The sequence below is a fragment of the Rattus norvegicus genome, chromosome 2, assembly GCF_021556685.1.
Source record: "Rattus norvegicus strain SHRSP/BbbUtx chromosome 2, alternate assembly SHRSP_T2T, whole genome shotgun sequence".
Classification (NCBI taxonomy): domain Eukaryota; kingdom Metazoa; phylum Chordata; class Mammalia; order Rodentia; family Muridae; genus Rattus; species Rattus norvegicus.
This window is the reverse complement of record NC_141535.1, coordinates 144,462,038-144,469,649: the sequence shown is the minus strand read 5'-3', so window position 1 is coordinate 144,469,649 and position 7,612 is coordinate 144,462,038.

The following is a 7,612-nucleotide window of genomic DNA, read 5'->3' as shown; positions in this document are numbered from 1 at the left end:
TCAAGGTGCTGTTCGTACCCTCCCTACTCTGTAAAATTCCCTCAAAGACTGGCTGTTGGTTCTAGTTGAGTTTGCCAATGGGGACACCAATAACAGGTCAGAGAACAAACAAGGGTCAGGTTGATGGACGGTGCCTTCCTTAGCCCCTTCTGTTTTCATAGGGACTGTGCCATGCCTCAAAGCTTGCCCAAAGCCCACCCACACCTTGGTAAAATTCTTCTCCACAGATCCCTACATTTATATAACTCAGTTTCCTGCTGGGATCCTAGAAGGAGAAATAATGAGGGAGGGAGGTTTGTCCAGCTCAAGAATCTAGCCCTAAGTATTAGATGCAGTAAATTGGTTTTTCTAGAGTTCCAAGCATAGTTCTCTTTCAACCACGTGACAACAGATTAAAAGGCAAGCCATAATACCAGCCTAGAATTTCCAAAGTTCCCAACCACTCCCTTGACTTAGACAGCCCTTTTAACTTGCACACACACTACCTGCCGCACACCCGGCAAGACCAGTAGCTGGGTGCAGACATCTGGTGGGAACGGTGAGGTTTGGGCTGTTGGTCTGTTAGAAAGCAGGCTTCAGAAAGGCTCAAGGAGCAAGCCAGTAGGCAGCCCTCCTCCGTGGCTTATGCTTCTCTTCCTGCTTCTCTTTGCAGACAGACTGTGATTCAGAAGTGTAAACAAAAGAGCTCCGTCCTTCCCGGGTTCCTTTTGATCATGATGCTTTAGCACAGCAGCAATGGAAACCACCACTAAGACAACATCCGTTTAAATCTGATCTCTCATGAGGAGCCCAGGCTAGCTTTCTTTACTTCCATTCCCAACAGAATCCATGGTTCAGTACCAGGCATTTTACACGATGTGAAGGCACACCCATGTCTGATTGCCTTGCTGATCGTTATAGTTTAAGAGAGAAATGTCCCTGACAGGCTCATGTCCCTAACTGGTAGTACTATTTGGGGACATTTTGGAATGTTTTAGAGATAGAAACTTTGAACCTTGCAGCCTGGTCCCATCTTGTTCCTGTTTCTCTGTTTCTAGCATGTGAGGAGCCCGGGGCACACACCTGGCTGCCACACCTTCACTATGCACATCCTAACCCCGTGATGTCTAGACCCCGCCCTCTAAACCGAGACAAAAGAAACCCACCTTCCATTAAGTTATTGTTGTCATCTATTTCGTTACAACAACAAGCAAAGTAACTAATACACCAGTGATCTGTGGATGTGACAACTTTCAGAGATGTGGCCCCAGCTAATTCTATGTGGACAGTCTGGACTTCCCATTGTTCTCCATTTCTTTTGCCACTGCTACTTACCTGCAAGTGACTTCAGAAGGAGACATCGATGACCCTTGGGCAACTCGGCTTCAATCTCTCCTTAAGTTTTTCCAAATGACAGTGTCCACACAAAGATTATACACAAAGACGTTTCTTTTCTTAAGTGCTGAGGAACACACCAAGGGTATTAATTAAGCTAAACAGGTACATCAGCCATACCCCAACCTCGAGGAAAAGTTTCTTCATAATTTAAATTTGAATTTCCTGGCAATGGGCATTCCACATAGGAACATCATCTGGCTGTACTAGTTAATTATCTTAGCCATAGGGCTTAAATGTTTAGTTTTGACATTCTACTGTCCTACTGAGTAGCCTATCATAATCTAAGATGATAGTAATGTTTTTATAAGGCACGAAAAGTCATACTTTACCCACTCATCATGGGTGGGCAAAATATGGTTCCTGCTTCTTAAACTAAGGAAAAAGAGAGAACAAGAGTGTAAATATGGTGGAAGGAAGAAATTTGAAAGATTAACTCATGCATGATCTCTCAACTTTGCATATGATTTTTTTGTTTGTTTGTTGCAATTTACCTTGGGAGCCGGAGGCAAAAAGAGGCAGCTCTATCTGACAGGAAAGGCAACGCCCTTGCAGGTTTGCTAAAGACACCAGAAAAGGAGGACAAAAGAGCCCAGAGGTAAGGAGAGGAATTGAAGCTATAGCCCAGAGAGGTACTCAAGTCCCAACTCATTGTATCTAAATAGAGAATGACCAGGTCCTTGTCATAACTTGCTAGCAGGGCCAATATGTAGCCCGCTTTTGAGTCTTAGGGTATAGTAAATCCTCCCTAAGCTTTGTAGCTGTTCATGAAATCAATCCTGAGAACTTCAGCAGGTAAGGATTCTTGTTCTTCAGGGTTGGATTAATGGGTAGGATTGTGAACACCTATGGGATGGTGACTACAGGAAAGCCCAGCACAGATTCCTGAGGAGGAACTGAACAAGTATGGTCAGCATGTTTGGAATCTCCCACTACACGAGGAGCAACGGTGGGCACAGAGGCCACTGATAAGGAGTGCTGACTCCAGCACACAGGGCACCAAGCAGTTGTCGCACAGTCTTCCCTGGATGAGCTTTACAGCTAGGTCCACCTGGGACCCTGGGCCAAGATCCAGACATGGTCCCTAGAAAGGAATCAAAGGTGGCTGTTATGTTTTCTGATTTTGTGGTTTTGGCGGGGACTTGTGTGTATGAATTCCTTGGGTTTTGTTTGTTTGTTTGTTCGGGTGGGCGGTTGGTTGGTTGGTTGGTTTTCTGCTTGTTTCTAAAAGGTTCGGGTGGAGTTGGGTGGATGGGAAGGACCTGGGAAAAATTGAGGGGAAAGAGTGTAATCAGAATATATAGATGAATAAGAAATACTCAAGTTAATAAAAAAAAAAGAATATATAGATGAAAGCATTTTCTCAATTAAAAAAAAAATAAAAGGAAAGCAAGCAAACCACCGAAACTTCTACAAGACCATACACACTTTTGAAAACTTTGGGACCAAGGAGGAGAATGGTGGCAGCTTTTAGGAAAAATAAGCTATTGACTGGGGCCTATCTAGGATGGTGCAAAGCTTTATCTTGGGAAAGACTGTGTCTTTCCGCAGACTGCTTTCCAGTGCTTTGACTCTTGTCTCTGAGTAACACTTACAGTTTTTCAAGATATATATGATGTTTGGTCCAGACAGCTATTCCTAATCAAAGTAGGCTAAGGAATGCAGATCACATAATTCCTATGTGGCTGCCACAGAGTTCCTGTTAGTGGGCATTGAAGGCATTCTTCAAAGAGCCAAGGGCCATGTGGACACCTCAAAAGTGGGTATTACTCCGTAGTAGCACTTGCAATAGTCATTTTGGACTGTTGGATCCTGACAACCTTGTTGTTAACTGTTTTTTTGCACAACAGCCAGACAGCCCAGATTTCTGTAACTAGCATATTTTGGAACATTTCAGAGAAGGAGAGCGAAATCCAGTAATTGCTCTGGTGAACCTGAGAAGAAATGAGCTGACAGAGTTTATGCACTTAGAATAGAGCTGACCCATAGCAGGGTCCACAAAATTAAAGCTTTGCTAGTGTTGCCAGTTTGGTATCGAGTCTTTTAGAAAATTATCAGTATCTAATAGTCAACAATGACAGAATCAAACTCTGGGAGAGTTTGGCACATCTACCCCAGGTTTTATCATAGAGGAAGTACTGTGGTTGAATAAGGATGGTTCCTATAGTCTCATGTATATGACTGCTTAGTCATGAGGGAGTGGCACTATTTGAGAAGAATTAGAAGGTGTGGCCTTGTTGTAGGAAGGATGTCACTGGGGCTTTCAAGTTTCAAAAGCCCAAGCCAGGCCCAGGGGCTTTCCCTGCAGACCCAAATATAGAAAGAACTCTCAGCTACTTTTCCAATACCATATCTACCTTCATGCCACCATGATAATAATGGGCTAAACCTCTGAACCTGAAAGCCAGCCCCAAGTAAGTGCATTCTCTTATAAGAGTTGCTTTGGTCATGGTGTCCTTTCACAGTAATAGTAACCCTAACTAAGGCAGAAGATCATCCCCTATTTCCTGTACAAGAAAGCAGGTTAATTATTATTGACAGAAGCATCTCAAACCACAGTGGTTCTTCAGATTAAGTAACTGTTTCTACCTTGATGTAATTGCTCACTCAAGACATTTTCCCAGACCTGCTGGGCCAAGGGCTTTATTTGTTATCACTGTTCCTTTGTTTGCAGAGCCGTAGATCTAACTCCGGGCCTCGATCTCTCTAAGCAAGTGCACACATGCTGAAAGCTACATCTCCAATCTTGGATTCTGGTTTAAATGCCAACATAGCCTTGGTATGACACACCAAGAAACCAAGACAAGTACAACGGTGCCAGGAAACCTTCTGTGGCGGATCACTGGGCAGCCCCTTCCCTCCCTGCCCCTGCTGCTCTTGCCGTGACTGGCATGTTAGGTACGTTGGTAGGCATGTTTTGTCTGTTCTTCTTTCTCTAAATGTCCCACACCAGCAGCCCTGAAAAGCCCCACTCTGAGTTTTCTCACCCAGCCTGAGGCCACTGTGGCTTCATCAGTATTCAGGAGACCTTTGCTTTCTTTTCCTTCCCTTCCCTCAATCCTTTTAATCCTCTAGTTCAGGCAATTAGCTCTACAAATATTAGCTGCAATCAAGGTCTAGCACATGTGGTAATTTTCCCTCTAATAAATCAATCAATTCTTTCTATGAAGTGTTTTTCCCCTCTTACAGTCATTAGAGAATTACAATGCGACTTGAAGATCACCAGCAACTTGAATTAGTCAAGGAGTGTCAATCAAACTTGCCAGAGTTTGCTTCAGAGATAAGAAAAATAAGATAGTTTTACAAAGGTCTCTTGTCTGAGAATGGCAAGCCTCTCAGACCCTTGTTCAATTTCTCTTAGGGAGGTCCCAGACCACTATGAGCCATGTGGTAGAAAATAGAAACCAGTACTAACCAGCGAAAACTCAGATAACATACACAGCTTTGCATTAGTCAACAAATGGATAATTGGAACAACTATCATACAGAGTATCTAGGTAGTGTGCTGTGCTTCCATAGATAACCAGTTAGGACAGAAAAGAAACAATGATAATAAGCAAGGACACATTTCAGCTCCAGAGAGAACTAAACATCCATAGAGGGCTTCTCAGAGCTGGAATAGAGGGCTCCAGAACGAGGCTGGGAAAGAGAGTCCCTGCCATGCGTGCAGTCTAGCAGCCCACTCTTCTTTGCGGTTTCATGCAAGTGTTCAGATGGGAACAGAGATTTCTGCTTAGAGATTATGTGAGCATCGCCAGTGTGGGCCAGGCAACCATGTTCACAAATCTACAAAGTGAATGGCAGAGAAAAGTATCGATTTAGTGAGGAACCCAAAGTCTGTCCTGCTACAACCCAGGCTACCCCGTGTTTTATACTCTGCATGGGATTGAGGGATAGGGAGCAGACATGGAGAGACTTCAGTCCTCATTTTCTTCCTTCCTCCTTTCTCTCCTCTCTCCTCTCTAGGCAGCTGAATTAGCAGGAGGCTGGACACTTGTACTAGAAGGCAAAATAGCCTACTATTGTGTTCTCTCCTCTCTAGTTCTCCAGTCGCTGAAAAATTATATCGTTATCCAGCACCTGAAAGGGGTCATGGGGGAGAGGGTGAGGCCTGGTTCCATTTTCTTAATGTCACCAAATGTTCAAATGAAAAGAAGTGAAGGTTTCAGTAGGATCCTTAGTGAAAACTTGCTGACATTAATGACTCAAATTCTCAGAGAGACTGCAAGGAAAACGGTGTCATCACTGTCATTCAAGCCATTTAAGATGAGATTTCAAAAGAAGGCTGTCAGCCTAATGACTGCCAGATTCCATTATATCATCCTCAGAGGGCGGATCACACACTACTATGCAGCCTGTGGGTGGTTGACATTAACAAATGAAAGGGAACGGCTCAGGGAAGAGGTGAGGTGGGCGTGAGTCCCAAGGGGAGCTGCCTTCCATGACCAGGATCCATTGCTACTGATCTGCAGATAGATAGTACCTGGGGGCAGACGCATCTCATCCTACTCATGGGGACAGTCAGAGGAGCCCATGTACAGGGTGCTGAAGGAGTGTGGGAAGGCTGGAGCTATAGATCTCTGTGCCTGTTTATTAATTTATCAGGAGAATATTCCTCCCTAGCAACCAGGATAAGGGCAGTCTTTTGGCTGTGTGCGTTCCAGCACTGAGAAGCCTCGCTGTTAACCAGAGGGGAATTAAGTTGCGAGTGAACGAGCGGCATTCAACCTTGGCTGCACATTGCAGTCATCGGGTAATTCCGTGCAAAGGCCACCCTAAAATCAAACATGTCTGAGCCTTGGCTGAGGTGCAGATACCTCTGCAAAATGATTTCAATGAGCAGAGAAACTGAGCATCCCTTGAGTAGAACAAAGGGTGTGGCTTTGGGTAAGTAATCTAAATTTGTTCAGTAAAGACCAAAAAAATTTCACTAACACTGTTTTATTAAAAAGAGGAAAATGTTTAACACGTAGTAGGAAGGATATCATTTTGGGATGAGGAACTAACTCATTGTGCTGTATTTATTTTCTGTGTCTCTGCACACAGGAATCTCTTCACTATAGAAGGAGGCAACCCTAAGGGGTTAAACATTCAAATTGCTTTCTCGCTCTTTGGTCAGAGTCTAACATGGTGGCGAGTGACTAGTTCCCTAGTCACTGAAAAATTATGTCATGATCCAGCACCTGAAAAGGGTCGCAGGGGAGAGGGCCAGGCCTGGTTCCATTCTCTTAGACACCTTTGACAGGTTTTTTGGCTAATTAAACCACTTTCCTATGCTAACTATTCCTCTCCTGCAACATTCTTTCTGAGGAGGGGTTAATATAATTGATTATGATGCAGTTTTTTTCCCCAGGCTTTAAAGATGTTCTGGTTTTTGATTTATTTGTTTTTGTTTTTCCCAGTTACCAAATGTGTTGATTGAATAAGCTGGATTCTATCTAGATACCTGCAAACTAATGTTTTGAGGATAAACGGAACACATCCCCAGCTAAGTGAGTGCTAAGCAGGCTCACTGGGTTCCCCTCACTTTGCTATGATGGCTGACACCCTGAATGCAGTAGAAAATTCATTGGTGGGCCCAATTATTCGGGAGAAGCTCTTTGTTAAGGGTTAAATTGAATATAATAAAAGGCCTTACTTATATTTTAAAACCTTATTGTCCGTGCCTGTGTGGATTTTATATGCCAGTTTTCTGTAGCTGTGCTAGATGTTGTCCCCTCTTGTCCGAAGTGTTGGTATACCTTAACCAGTCTGCCTTTAGTTGTCTATCCTCAACAGTCAGGGACTAACAAGTTTTGAAAGAGCGTATCTATGCCAGAAACAGTTCACTTCTACCTCAAGACTGGGAGCCCAAAGTTCCCTTCAAACTATGCATAGTGAAGAGACTCACAGTAAAATTAATCAGCTATGAGTTTCCTTAAAGCTGTAATCTTACAGGTGGGTCAAGAGAATAGAAATTAGCCCAAGCACGGGGTCTGGGTCATGCCGGCAGTTCTGTTTGCCGATATCTATTCTCCAGAGACCTGAGCTATACAATAGTAACGGACAACTCGGCCCTGGTACTTCCGACCCAACCCAGCTGAAGTACTTCCCTCTTTCAAGGTCAGCACTTCACTTACAATGACATCCAAACTGCAGAACTCTGTTAATGAGTTCAAGGTGTTGCTTGATCTCTCCAGCCTTGATGTCTCTATCCCTACGGTGGAATATGAGCATCGTCATCATCATCGTCGTCATC